A 14,262-nucleotide genomic window follows, 5' to 3' on the forward strand; every position below is an offset into this window, starting at 1 on the left:
GAAAAGTAAATGCTCCAAGATTTCCTTCGATAACTGTGTTGACTGGGAGGAACAGGTAGATGTCCACAAAACAGGGTGTTTAATCTCCCCACGTATCACCAGAACCTTTCAAGAGATTTAGGACATAGGCAATGAAATGTAAATACCCTATTACATCCACCAATGCCCAAGGACTTCTGATCAGGAACGACATCTTTCGTTCTCTAACAGGTGAAAAAAAATGCCATTTTCAACATTCTTTAAAAAAAAATAGTTGCAGGGGCTGGGATTGTGGCTTAGTGGTAGAGTGCTTGCCTAGCATGCATTGAAGCCCTGCGTTCAATTCCTCTGTACCACATAAAGAGAAAAAGCCAGAAGTGGTGCTGTGGCTCAAGTGGTAGAGTGCTAACCTTGAGCAAAAAGTAGCTTAGGGACAGTGCTCAGGCTCTGAGTTCAAGCCCCAAGACTGGACCAAAAAAAAAGTTGAGATGATTTACCCTGCAAACCAAAACACCTATAATTCTGTAATCTCATTATATCAAAGAAAACTAAAAAATGTGTGTGTGTGTTTGTGTGTGTGTGTGTTTGTGTGTGTGTGCGTGTGTGTGTATGTGTGTGTGTGTGTGTGTGTGTGCTTGTCCTAGAGTTTGAATTTAGAGCCTGGGCACTATCCCTGAGATTTTTTTGCTCAAGGTGAGAATGCTACCTCTTGAGCCACAACTCCACTACCAACATTTTGAAAGTTCATTGGAGATAATAGTCTTATGGGCTTTGCTGCCCAGGCTGGCTTCAAACTGTGATCCTCAGATCCCAGCCTCTTGAGTAGCTAGAATGACAGACATGAGCCACTGATGCTTGGCCCATGTTGGATCTTGTTTTGAAACTCTCCTGTGGTTTGATAACTTTTTTGTTTATTTCTTTTTCTAATTCTTTTTTCTTTTGGTAACTAAAGCAGATGTTGGAAAACAAGAATTCTTATTAAGTGAAATTAATTTTTGCCAATCCTGGGGCTTGAACTCAGGGCCTGGGCACTGTCCCTGAGCTTCTTTTGCTCAAGGCTAGCACTCTACCTCTTGAGCCCACAGCACCACTTCTGGCTTGTTCTGTGGTATTGAGGAATCGAACCAGAGCTTCATGCATGCTAGGCAAGCACTCTACCACCAAGTCATATTCCCAGGCTATGAGTAAAATTAAATTTTAAAAGGAGAAATGTGGGGCTAGGGATATAAGCATAACATGCTCTGGATCCAATCCAAAGCATCACAGAAAGAAAAGGAATGATCTACAGGTTAAAATTAGCTTTCAACCTAATTAATCTTCTATTTGATCTACAATGTTTTCAGTATATCATATTGCAAGTGTCTGAATTCCAAGCTAAAATATGCATAGGAAAATATAAATACCTTTGAGAAAAAAACATTGTTCTACCATACTTGCATCACACACATAGTTTGTTTCTGTGACTTCAGTTTAATAAGAGAAAAGCATATATACATAAATATTTTTGGTTAGCTGGGTTTAGGTAGATCATACCTGTAACCTACTTAGGAGGCTGAGATCTGAAAATCACTATTCAAAGCCAGCCCAGTCAGGAAAATCCATAAGACTTATCTCCAATTAAATACCAAAACCTAGAAGTGGCTCAAGTGGTAAACTGCCAGCCAAGCCAAAGCATGAGGTCATGAATCCAAACCCCAGTATTAGAACCAATATAATTATTTGATCATAGTTTTTTTTTGTTTTTTCTTTTTGCTAGTTCTCAGAGCCTGATCCTTTTTTGCTCAAGGCTAGTATTCTCCCCTTACTACCACATCTGGCTTTTTTTGTATATGTGGTTCTGAGGAATCGAACCCAGGGCTTCATGCATGCTAGGCAAGCACTCTATCACTAAACCACATTCCCAGCCCTGATCATAGTTTTATATCACATGAGAGCTTTCAAAGACCTATGGTGAACTATTCTTTTTTGTGCTTAGATTTCATGAATGTGCTAAAGCCCTTTGGAGATGTGATTAGACAAAAATGGTCTGACCTAATGCAAATAGACTGCTTGGAAACTCAGGAAGGTTTGCCAGTGCAGATTCTTCTTGGTCCCTTAGAGGTAATATTTATTTCTTCCTTCCTGATATGGGGGTAGAACTGCTTTTGGATGAGGTTCTTAATTTCTTTAAGGCAATGGGTTACATATAAAGATGAGGGAAGTTGGAGTCATCTCTATTGTTTGTGCCTGGCTTTTTCTACAAGTAATTCCAGTTTTTGCCACCTGCTTTTGAGAATTCTAATTTCTATGGCTTACTTTAGTAGAAGATGTGGTATAGGAAACAAAATGAGAGAAGAAGGTCAGAGAGAAACTTTGCCTCTGAGGCTATTTCTGAGACCTTCATTATGGAGTATTGTTTTCTGAGCCCCAAAATAGCTGTAGAAATAACATCAAAGGTTAAGTGATTTAGCCAAGGTCTCCACAAATGTGATATAAAAAAGTAAATGAAACTGGAATCAAAGATGTTGATTACAGTCTTGATCTTTGCCATTTCCCATCTGTTGAAATATTTCCTCACTTTTGAGTGGAAGATGACTCGTGAGTCACTACATGGAATTGACTACATGCCAGTGGGGTATGCCAGATATGCTATCTGGCTTGTAGTTGTTGCGGATGCAGTATAACCCCAGAATCGAAGCACCAGTAATCTGTCAGAATGACTAGTATTTTTGTGCAAGAGGTAACCCAATGATGAAGGCCAATATAATTGTTGAAGATTTGTACTGTCATTTCTTTGAAGTTTAGTTAGTGTTCCATCATCAAGAACTCTTAAACCACAAGAAGATCACATGGAATATACAGAGACTCTGTGTTCAAACAAAAGGAGGGTAGACAATAATGGAAAGGGTAACACTGATCAACATGCACTGTCCACATGAAATAAAATGAAAATCTCTCTAAAACTTAAAAAAAAAAAAGAACTCTTAAACCAAGCTGGGCACTGGTGTCTCATGCCTATAATCCTATCTACTTAAAGTAATTATTTTTTTCCAGTCCTGGGGCTTGAACTCAGGGCCTGGGCACTGTCTCTGAGTTTCATTTTTGCTCAAGGCTAGCACTCTACCACTTGAGGCATGGCACCACTTCCGGCCTTTTCTGTGTATGTGGTACTAAGGAACTGAACCCAGGGCTTCATGCACACAAGGCAAGTACTCTACCACTAAGCCACATTCTCAGGCCCCTATCTACTCAAAAGGGTGAGATCTGAGGATCACAGTTTGAAGCAAGACTGGGCAGAAACCACAGACTCTTACCTCCAATTAAGCACCAAAAAATCTGAAAGTGGAGGTGTGGCTCAGGTCACAGAGCTCTAGCCTTGAGCCAATAAGCTCAGGGACAGCACCCAAACCTTGTGTTCAAGTCCCAGATTCAGCACCAAGGAAAATAAATAAACAAACAAACAAATAAATATTAAATTTAAAATCAAAGCTAAGAGAAAGGTCTGGAACACAGTTGCCCTCAAAGCCTTGAGAGAGAATGGATCTGCTGGTACCATTGATTTTGGACTTCTGGGCTTCAAAACTGTGAGAGAATAAATTTCTTTTGCTTAAAGTAACTGAGTTTGTGGTACTCCTACAGGACTCACAGGAAGTTAATACAGTATTCTCACTGAAATTACTAAAATAATCTGATTGACTTCTTTCCACCCAGGTGGCTCACCCTGGAACCAATCAGAGGACCAGAATAGCTTAGCTTCTTGGTCTGGGTAACTAGCTTCTTGGTCTGGGTAACTATAGTTAGGGGGCAGTTTAACCTACATGTAGAATGTAGGAAAGCTGGCAGGCTAGGACTTGTTATAGACATGGCCAGGGACTTGAAGACATGAGGTTTAGGGTAGGAAAACAATAGCTTTACCTTTAGTCCCCTATTGGGTTGAAGTTTGAGTTTCATAATAGCACAATAAAACAATGAGCACTTTCTTCATTTCCTCAACTGTAATGATAGAGTCTGATGCAGGGGAAAGGCAAGCTCTCTAGGGCTGAACAGTAACCACTGAAATAATTTTGTAAACAACACTTATTTTCACAAAACTATCTTTCTTTCTTTCTTTTTTTGTTAGTCGTGGGGGCCTGGGTGCTGTCCCTGAGCTCTTAAGCTCAAGGCTAGTGCTCTACCACTGGAGCCATAGAGCCACTTACAGTTTTCTGGTGGTTAATTAGAGATAAGAGTCTCACAGACTTTCCTTCCCAGGCTCACTTTGAATCTCGATCCTCAGAGCTCAGCCTCTTGAGTAGCTAGGATTATAGGAATGAGCCACCATGCCCAGCCATCTTAATTTCTTTGTTTTGTTTTGTTTTTATTTTTGCCAGTCCTGGGACTGGAACTCAGGGCCTGGACACTGTCCCAGAGCTTCTTTTACTCAAAGCTAGCACTCTATCACTTGAGCCACAGTATCACTTCCAGCTTTTATCTGTTTATATGATACTGAGGAATCAAACCCAGGGTTTTGTACATGCTAGGCAAGCACTCTACCACTAAGCCCGGCCTTCTTAATTTCTTAATGCAAAAGATACTTGCAAAATCTAGCCTGATAAGAGAAGAAATATTGTCTGGTTTAATAAAATAGCTATTCCAAGGCATAGGCATGCTAAACAAAATGGACTATTCATAAAATTATTAATCTGGGTCATTTGGGGGCAACAATAATCAGCATAAAGATTTTCTTAAAAAAGAAATATCCAATCAACACTCAAATTTGTTGTGTGTGGTGTGTTGTGTTTTTCTAATCAGATTGAAACAGCTGAAATGGGCAAATCTTCTGGGGCTGTTCGGCCATTCTTGGAATTCTTTCACAATACAGCTGGGAAAATAGGTCTCATGACATGCAGAATCAAGTTATGAATTATTCCATCTAAATAAATAAATAAAGCCTGAATTTAAGCCAGACCAGTAAATCCATCATCTTTCAATCTAGAAAGAGTGGTATGTTGATAAATCTTGAACAATAGGTTTTCCTAAGAGAAAACCCTTGTGGGTTTTTTTTTTTCATATTCACTGGTTTTTGACACCCCTCCTCCCTCCATTGGAGCCAATTTTAAGAATCCCCAAGCTGAAGGAGAGTGAACTTGAAGTCAGGAGAAACTGATGAATCCGCAGTATACTATGTCTTGTTCCCATTGTACACAAACCCTTGCACTATTGCATACAAGCACTATTTATTGCATTTGACACCTGTAAAGAATTTTTTAAAAAGCATTTTATTTGCTCTAGACCAGAGCCTCCTTCACAGTTGGCACTCTTTGTTAATTCTGCATTGATGAGGCTGATGCTATCTCAGTTTTATAGACCATAAAACTGAAATACCAAGAGAATTAGCCGTTTGTATAATGCCATACAGTTGAACGAAGCCAGGTAAGATAGTTAACCTCATTGGCCTCTTTCATTTCCTGAAAAGTGGATTAATAATAGTATCTTAAAGATGGAATAAGCTGGTGGCTAGCAACTCAGAAGGCTGAGATCTGAGGATAGCAGTTTGAAGTCATTCCTGGCCAAAATAATAATAATAATTATGACACTCTTAATAAGCAGGAAGTGGATATGTGGCTCAAGTGGTAGAGCTAGAATCTGGAGTGGAAAAAAAAACAAGTGAGAATATGAGGCCCTGAGTTAAGCCCTAGTATCTGCACAAAACATAAATAAATTAGAGCAGGAATAATAAAGTAATTGTCACTGGTATGTGCTGGTGTGTTATGATGTTTCCTCTGGGACTGAGAATATTAAAGAAAAGTGAGACAGCCAAGGCCCTGGATGTTTAATAACCATAGGAATGCAGGGGTATCTGTAAATATTTCTTATCAGTGCAGCAAGAGACAGGGGGAAAGAAATGGGTTAGACAAATTCATAGTGAAACAGGGAAAGCACATGTATTTCTTTCAAATTCAGTAAGGATTATATATAGTCATGATGTCCACCTATTTTCATGAAAAGGTGAAGAGCCCTCTAATTCAGTAGTACAAAGATATCAAGAGTTTGTTTCATTGTCCTGAATTCTAAACTTAGAGGCTGGAAAAATGAAAGCAGGACATACAAAATGTGTGATTAGGATAATGGAGGAGTTTAAATGGCAGAGTGGAGATCTATTTTGGTGAAGCTATATATTCAAAATTTACAGAAAAAACCACTCCCCTGTATCCATACAGCATTATTATTATTATTATTATTATTATTATTATTGTTATCATCAGTCATGGGGCTTGAACTCAGGGCTTAGGCACTGTCTCTGAGCTTTTGTGCTCAAGGCTAGCATTCTACCACTTTGAGCCACAGCTCTACTTCCAGTTTTCTGGTGGTTAATTGGAGATACAGTTTCATAGAATGTTCTGCCTGGGCTGGCTTCAAACCACAATCCTCAGATCTCAGCCTCTTGAGTAGCTAGGATTACAGGTGTGAGCCACCAGTGTTCAGTGCATTATTTTACTATTAATAACTAAAACGTTACAGGTAGAATTGACACACTTAATCCATTTTCCTGAAACCTTCAGTGCTTTCTCTTAAACAGGTTTATACTTGCTAGGTGCCAGGCACTGTATTGGAGTGTGAAGACTGGTAAGTCATAGTCTGTGCCCTTGATAATCTGATAGAGATGTAACAGATACAAGCCACAGAGTATTAGTTCTCAATCTCATTTTTGATTTATAGGCAAAATAACAAGGTTATGGTATGACCCAGCAAGTCAGGGTAGAACAAAGAGCAGAATCAGGGCCTTTAATCTTCTCATCAAAACCATGCACAAAGTAAAGGCTCTACCATTGCCAAGGAGCCCTGCCTCTCTAACTCCAGCCCCAGCTTGCACTGGCCTCTTGCCAGCCTGAAGTTGGCAGCTGGGATTTTGAGCTGAGTGTGTGGTGATAGCACTGTTACAAATTCTTTCATCCACAGGAAGGATATGCCTTGAAAACTGTGGCTTGTTTTGCAGACAGTCACCACTATTTCCACTAAAATGATACCATGATAATCAGCCAGTTGTTGGATCATTGAAGCAGTAAAGGGAATTCCCTCAGGAAATCCATTTTAGTACAGAATGCACAAGACCAGGGAGCATTTGGAAAGATTTTAAAAATAGTAAATAAATACACAAATAATAATACTGAATGAATAAACAGGAAACAAAATGGCTTGATTTGGTGTTTTACTTTTTTCTTTTTCTTTTTGTGTTGGTCCTGGGGTTTGAACTCAGGGTCCTGGGTGCTATCCCAAGCTTCTTTTGTTCAAGGCTAGTGTTCTATCACCTGAGCCACTGATCAATTTATGAGTCTCATAGACTTTCCCACATGGACTGGCTTCGAATGGCCATCTTCAGATATCAGCCTCCTAAGGACCTAGGACTACAGGCATGAGCCACTGGCACCCTGTACTGGTTCAATGGATTTTGTTTGTTTGTTTGGGGTTTTTTTTGGGGGGGGCGGGGAAGATTTTGTGAAGAATTTTTATTAGTCATTCAATGAGTGATAAAATTCAGAATAGAACCTTTTAAAATATTTTTATTGTTATTATTAAGGTATTGTAAAAGGGTTTATTTACCATTTCATAAATCAGGTAATGCAGACATTTCCTTTTGGACAATGTTACCCCTTCCTTTGCTTTCCCCCAGTTTTTCCCTCCCATCCCTGACCACAAGTTGAATAGTTCATTTTCCATACCGTGTATACTGAATACCATGACTGCATTTGTTCACCTTTCCTCCCTCCATTTATGTGCTTCCCCTAAAAAACAAAACAAAACAAAAAACAAAGCAGAGACAAACAATGCCACCACCACCAACAAGAACTTTTTGTTGTTGTTTTGTTTTGGTACCAGGGTTTGAACTTAGATGCTGGGCACTGTCCTTTAGTTTTTCCACTTAAGGCTGACATTCTATTTTTTTTTTTTTTTGAGTCCGGTCATGGGGCCTGAACTCTGGGCCTGGGCGCTGTCCCTCAGCTCTTCAGCTCAAGGCTAGCGCTCTACCACTTGGGCCACAGCGCCACTTCCGGCTTTTTTCTTTTTGCTTATGTGGTGCTGAGGAATCGAACCCAGGGCCTCTGGCATGCAAGGCACATGCTCTACCACTGAGCCACCTTCCCAGCCCCAAGGCTGACATTCTACCACTTGAGCCACAGCTCTATTTCTAGATTTTTTGGTGGCTAATTGGAGAGTCTTATCTCACAAATTTTCCTGCCCCAGCTGGCTTTAAATGTGATCCTCAGATCTCAGTCTCTCGAGTTGCTAGGATTACAGAAGTGAGCCACTGGTGCTCAGCATATCTGATATAACTTCTCCTTCTAAGTTTCATAAGTTCTTGTTGTCATTGTCCCTCTCCCTTCCCTCCTCCTCTTCCTCCTCCTCCACCTCCTCCTCCTCCTCCTCCTCCTCCTCCTCCTCCTCCTCCTCCTCTTCTTCTTCTTCTTCTTCTTCTTCTTCTTCTTCTTCTTCTTCTTCTTCTTCTTCTTCCACCTCCTCCCTCCTACCCCCCCTTTTTTTTTTTGCTAGAATTGGGATTTGAACTAAGGTCTCCTGTTCTCTTTTGGTTTACTCATCCTGCTGATGTTCTTGAGCCACATTTACACTTTTATCTTTTTGCTGGTTAATTGGAGATTAGTCTTTTGAATTTATCTGCCTAGACTGGCTTTGAACTGCAAGCCTAAGATCTCAGTCTCCTGAGTACCCAGCTATGAATCACTGGTACCCAGCCAATATAAGATTCCGACAGGTCTGGGATCATGGCTCCAGGGGCACAACGCTGTCTAGTAAGTGCAAGGTCCTGAGTTCAAACGCAAGCACCACACACTCATGGAAGGTTCGTGCAGGAGAGAGGTTGGGAAGGGAAAATACATTTTTGTAGACCAAACAAGAAATTATCTAAGTCATAATGAATATTGAGAAAAGAAGCAGCACTAAACAAAACTGATAATAGTTAAAAACACCAAAGGAAAATGTATCATTATCTAAATATTAGAAGAACCAATGTTTTGTGACAAAATACAGACTTACTAAATTAATCTTACTGAAATAATAGCCACTGGGGCTGGGAAGATGGCTCAGTGGTAGAGTACTTGCCTCACATGCATGAGGCCCTGGGTTCGATTCCTCAGCACCACAGAAACAGAAAAAGCCCGAAGTAGTGCTATGGCTCAAGTGGTAGAGGGCTAGCCTTGAGTGTCCAGGCCCAGAGTTCAAGCCCCATGACTAACAATTAATTAATTAATTAATTCATAATACCTGCAAAAGGAAACTTACATAGGTAGAAGCTATAGATAGTATGTGAGAATTTAATCTTCAATAAATTACTCATAAAAAGGCAAAAGTGGTGCTCTGGCTCAAGTGGTAGAGAACTAGCCTTGAGCACAAAGAGTCTCAGGGACAGTGTCCAGGCCCTGAGTTCAAGCCCATGGCCTGGCCAAAAAAATAAATAAATCAGTATAATTTTTTGTAATCAAATATGTATGAAAATTGAATTTAAAAACTTCAATAAAGTAAAAATGGAGCAATTTAGCACTAATCACTTTTTATAAAAATTAAGAAATTAATTGGGCTCAGCAGACGTTTCTGTCACAATTCTTAGTAAATTTTTTACCAAATATTTTTATATAAGAGCATCTATTGGTATAGCATCTGCCTATCAAATAGTCTCAGTTTATGAAACTCTTATCTCTAGCCAACAGCAAGCCCTAAGTTCAAATCCCAGTACCACCATATATATTATATATACTATATATTATATGCTATATATTGTACCATAATATACCACACACATATATTTGCATAAAATGCATATAAAAGATTTGTATTTAAAACATCACAGAAAGTGAGAGACAGAGAACATATCTAGCTCTGGCTCTTAAGATTTATAATTAATACATTAAAAAGGCACTAAATCTGTAAAATAAAATCTTGTATTGCTGATTTTAGAGAAAAAGTACATTTCATTATTTAATCAAATAAAATAATGAATGTTAAATATTCTGTAAAATTCAAAACATATAGAGCCATAGTGGAAAAAGCAGGCTAAGACCTAAATTAATCTCATTAGCCATGTGTTATATCATTCTACAGAAGTGCCAGGAGTTTACAATCACAGCAAGATAAATGTAGCACAACTTACCTAATATTCTGTTTGTTATCAAAGGGTTTCTAAGAAAGATTGATAAATGTTATCTGTAGAAATCCCTTCTTTCCCTAGGTGAGTCCTGGCTTCTCGGTCAATCATGCAAAAGGACAGGCTTTTTCTTATCGTCTAGAAATTCCAAAGTTTCTGGGTCATAGTGGCTTCCTTCAAATGTGGCTCAGTGTTTGTAGGACTGGTTCCAGACCCATCCCCTGCCTCAAGTTCTTTCTAATACAAAGTCAATACTAACTGAATAGTTGTTACATTGTATTAACCAATACAACGAAAATGCTATCTAAATAGTATTGTATTACTATTGCATTATTACTAAATTGTATTAGTTAGGGAATGATCTCAAGAAGAAAAGTCTTGCTTTTCTTGTTGTGGTGGTTGTTGTTTGGGGCAATAGTTGTAAGAGATGGAAAATCCAAGCTGTGAGGCCCCCAAAGCATTGAGAGTTTGGAATACCTTCAGAACACTAGAGTTTTCCTGGAGAGGTCAATCAGTCCTGGTTTACCAGGAACTCAGACTCCACCCTAAACTGTGTGAGAGATTAAGGATAGATTTAGGTTTATGGAAGTTGTAGGCTGTTTGCTGTTTAGCTCTCCTTCCCAGAAGGTTACCTACCACTTGTATACAAAATATTGTCACGTGTTGAAGTTTGTACCTTACTTCCTTGCACAAGACCAATAAAAACAGTTAATGGTACTGTGGGATCTGTTGCCAACATTAGGCTACAGGTCCCCTGGTACCCCAAGCCTTGTTTCCATGGTCTGATCTCCCAGTTGCAGCAGATTAAGGAGCATGCGGAGGGTTCCAACAAATCGTGGGGCTAAGATCTCCAGCTTGCAAGGTAGGTGTACTGTCACTTGAGTCACATCCCCAGCCCTATTTTTCCTTTAATCCCTTAATATGGCATTGTTGTCCTCTAGCAGGTCTGGGCCTAGATTCTCCAACCTATTCCTCCAGCTCAATTGGAAAAGGCCTCCATGCTCCTCTCCTATCTTTCAATTTTTGATCCATCATTTGTAGACTCTGCAGATACAGAACCAAAGAATACATAGAGGTAACCATAATTCTGTTATTTAAAGAATATTTAGGGAAGAAACTTGGGTTAGGGATATCATCTTGAATATTAAGCAATAGACATATAATAGCTTGATTAAATGGTGATTACAGGAAAATAATGATCTACTATTAACATTTCAAGAAAGCAAACTCCTGAAAACATCACTGAAGTATGACTTACAGCAGAAGAATGAAATGAACTCCAAACTATTAGCAATATACAACAATAGATTTTAACAGATAATGGTATATAACTAGGAGGAACCTTTAATTTTTAAATAAATTTAGAGGCAAGTGCTGGTGACTCACATTTGTAATACTAGCTACTCAGGAGGCTGAGATGTAAGGATAGAGAGGTCCATTGGGTAGGAAGGTTCATGAGGCTTATCTCCAATTGCCATTAAAAAAAAAAAAAAGCCAGAAGTGGAGCTGTGGCTCAAGTGGTAGAGCATAGGACTTGAAAAAAGCTAAAGGACAGGGCCCAGTCCCTGAGTCCAAGCCCCAATACCTACACACACACACACACACACACACACACACACACACACACACACACACACACACAGAGGTAATAAAACATGACCCATCAAGGCAGAACAAAATGAAAACCATTGCAGTATGTGCCTAACCTAAAGCAGCACTTTTAACTAAATGGATGACATTGTCAGAAATTCCCTGGTTCAAATCCAAGTTCAAATATCAAATGTAACCACAATCTGATTTGTAGAAGTTCTGTTTAAAACAAGAGTTCATTAAGCCAAATCTCTTTATCAAAGGCCCACTCCAAGCAATTCACAGCTCTAGGCTTGCCTCTGTGTGTGTGTGTGTGTGTGTGTGTGTGTGTGTGTGTGTGTGTATTCAAGGGCTTGAACTCAGGGCTTGGGTGCTGTCATTGGGCTTTTTTGCTCAAGGCCAGGGCTTTATCACAAGAGCCACTGCTCTATTTCCCTCTTCTTGATGGTTAACTAGACTCTGGGAGTTTCAAGGAGTTTCAAGCCCACTGGCTTCAAAGCTCCACCATAGTCAGATTTTAGCCTGCTCAGTAACTAGGATTACAAGTGTGAGCCACGAGTGAGCCGGAGGCTCCGGAGACCTTTATCAAAATCTGATTAACAGAATTTTGTTGCTGGTTCACCAAGTGGCAAATGCTAAAGGGGACCATAAAAGGGGAGGCAAAGTAAATTAAACAGTGTGTGTGTGTGTGTGTGTGTGTGTGTAAATAAAGGTCTGTAATTTGTCCAGAGAGGGGGCACTTTTGGAATAATTCCTTCAGACCTCCATTTATTTGCATAGGTACAACCTATCTTCAGGCAGATTTGATTAGGCAAATCTAGGATTTGTATTCAGAAAAATTCCTACGAAGTCTCGTTTGCTCCAGGATCTGCAGGAGGGTGAGGATCGTCTGGGATTAGGGGGTTGGGATTTGGGATGGCGGAGCGTGACCCGCTGGGCAGGTCGTCCGAGGGTACTCAGCACAGCAAAAGTATCGACTCTCAGCCTCTGCAGGTTTCCCCTAAGGCTCCTCCCTACGGACCGGTAAAGATCTCAGAAAAGTTCTCGGAAAACATCCGATCAGCTAATCGCTCTCATTTTCCAAAATGCCAACACGAGACACGCCCCAAGGCCCCAGGTCCCAGTTTAAAAGAAAAAGCCCCGCGGCAAGAAACCCGGGGACACCCGGCCACTGTCGGCCGCCGTCCGGGGCCCTTTTCAAGAACCTGAAGGCCCGCCCTCCCCGCGCGGCCTCTGATTGGCCCTGGTGGCGCGCCGGGCGTGACGTCAGGCACTGCCCCGTCTCTCTTCGGCCCCGCCCCACGGGGTGGCCCGGCAGTTTGGTCTAGAGCAGCTGAAACCGGTTTGAGCGGAGGCGCTTTCCCGGGGCTGGGCGCTGCTGCGGGCGGCCTGGAGGAGCGCTGGCGAGGCGCGGGCGGCCGGCGCTCGGCTTGTCGGACCGTAGCCCTCGCTCTCCGGCGCGGCGTGGCACGGCGCGGCCCCACTGACCCGGGGGAGGGTCCGGCAGGTGAGGCGGGCGGGGCCCGGTGCGGGGCGGCCACAGCGGCCATTCACGTGGCAGGCCGAGGTGTCAGGACGCCCCAGGGCCGGGGTGCGGAGAGCGCGGAGGCCGGGGCGGCCGGGGCGGCCGGGGCGGCCGGGGTCCTCCCCCGCCCCGCCGGAGCCCGGCCGTTCGCCCGGGGCGTTGTGTGTGGAGCCGGCTGGTGGTCTCCCGCCTGTATTGTTCTTGTCATCCCCGACTCCCTGGGACTTGCCCGGTGGGGTTCGTATCCTTCGGGGGTGAGTGTGTGTGTGGGGGGGATCGTGTGTGGGTTGGGGACCGGGTGAGGGAGGGCCTAGGACCGTCACGAAATAGTCAATTAGGAACAAAGAGGGGGGGATGCCTCTGAAGTTCTAGGGTCCCCACTCGCGCACAGCATCTCCCCCCCCCCCCCATCGTCCGGCGATACTCGGTCTTCCGCAGCTCGCGGGGCTTTGACAACTTGCTTGTTTTCTGTTGTTACCTAAAAATAGGGGTCTGAAAAGAAAAACAGACAGAAAGGAAAAGGCTGCTGGTGGGGGGGGGTAGGTGGGGGGTGGGGGGGCAGCCTCAGGGAGCAGCCGGGTGAAATTTCGTCCGGTGCCAGTCGAGAGTTGGGCTTGGGTAAACTCTCCAGTCATCGCCGGGACCCGCCGCGCCCGCCACCCTAGTCATCCCCACCAGTGCCCTGGAGAAGAACTGAAGACGGCTGGCTACCCAGTTCCGTTAGCTCCGCAGAGCCTCCTCCAAGTGTCTGGCCGATTCGGGGCGGATGGGGGGGGGCGGGAGGAGGGGGGAATGGGAAGGGAAGAAGGTCCCCCCTCCCCCCGCCCCCCCTTTCTCCTGCTGCATCGCCTGCTTGCAAAGAGAACTGGGTGGATTCTTACACTTTGAGGCAGTTGTTGAATCTGCTCTGTTAAAAAAAAAAATTGCCGAGCTAAACGAGCAAGATGTTAGGGTCTGGGGATCGTTTCTTCTTTCTTTATACCACCCCCCTCTCCTTTCCATCCATTTAGCTCTTACCCACTTGATCTACTCTTTTATACTTTTTCTACCCATA

The 14,262-nt window shown here is 42.4% G+C and overlaps 1 protein-coding gene across 2 annotated transcripts in view; it reads left to right on the forward strand.

The window, feature by feature from the left end:
* The first annotated feature begins 13,076 nt into the window (after positions 1-13,076).
* Positions 13,077-14,262, forward strand: part of Gpcpd1 (glycerophosphocholine phosphodiesterase 1) — a 53,854-nt gene continuing 52,668 nt past the window's right edge. For both annotated transcript variants that reach the window (XM_013010889.1, XM_013010890.1), the window contains exon 1: positions 13,077-13,190. The gene's annotated coding sequence lies outside the window, so the exon portion shown is untranslated. The remainder of the gene's footprint in view (positions 13,191-14,262) is intronic.

This window comes from Dipodomys ordii, unplaced genomic scaffold, assembly GCF_000151885.1.
Source record: "Dipodomys ordii isolate 6190 unplaced genomic scaffold, Dord_2.0 Scaffold13, whole genome shotgun sequence".
Classification (NCBI taxonomy): Eukaryota; Metazoa; Chordata; class Mammalia; order Rodentia; family Heteromyidae; genus Dipodomys; species Dipodomys ordii.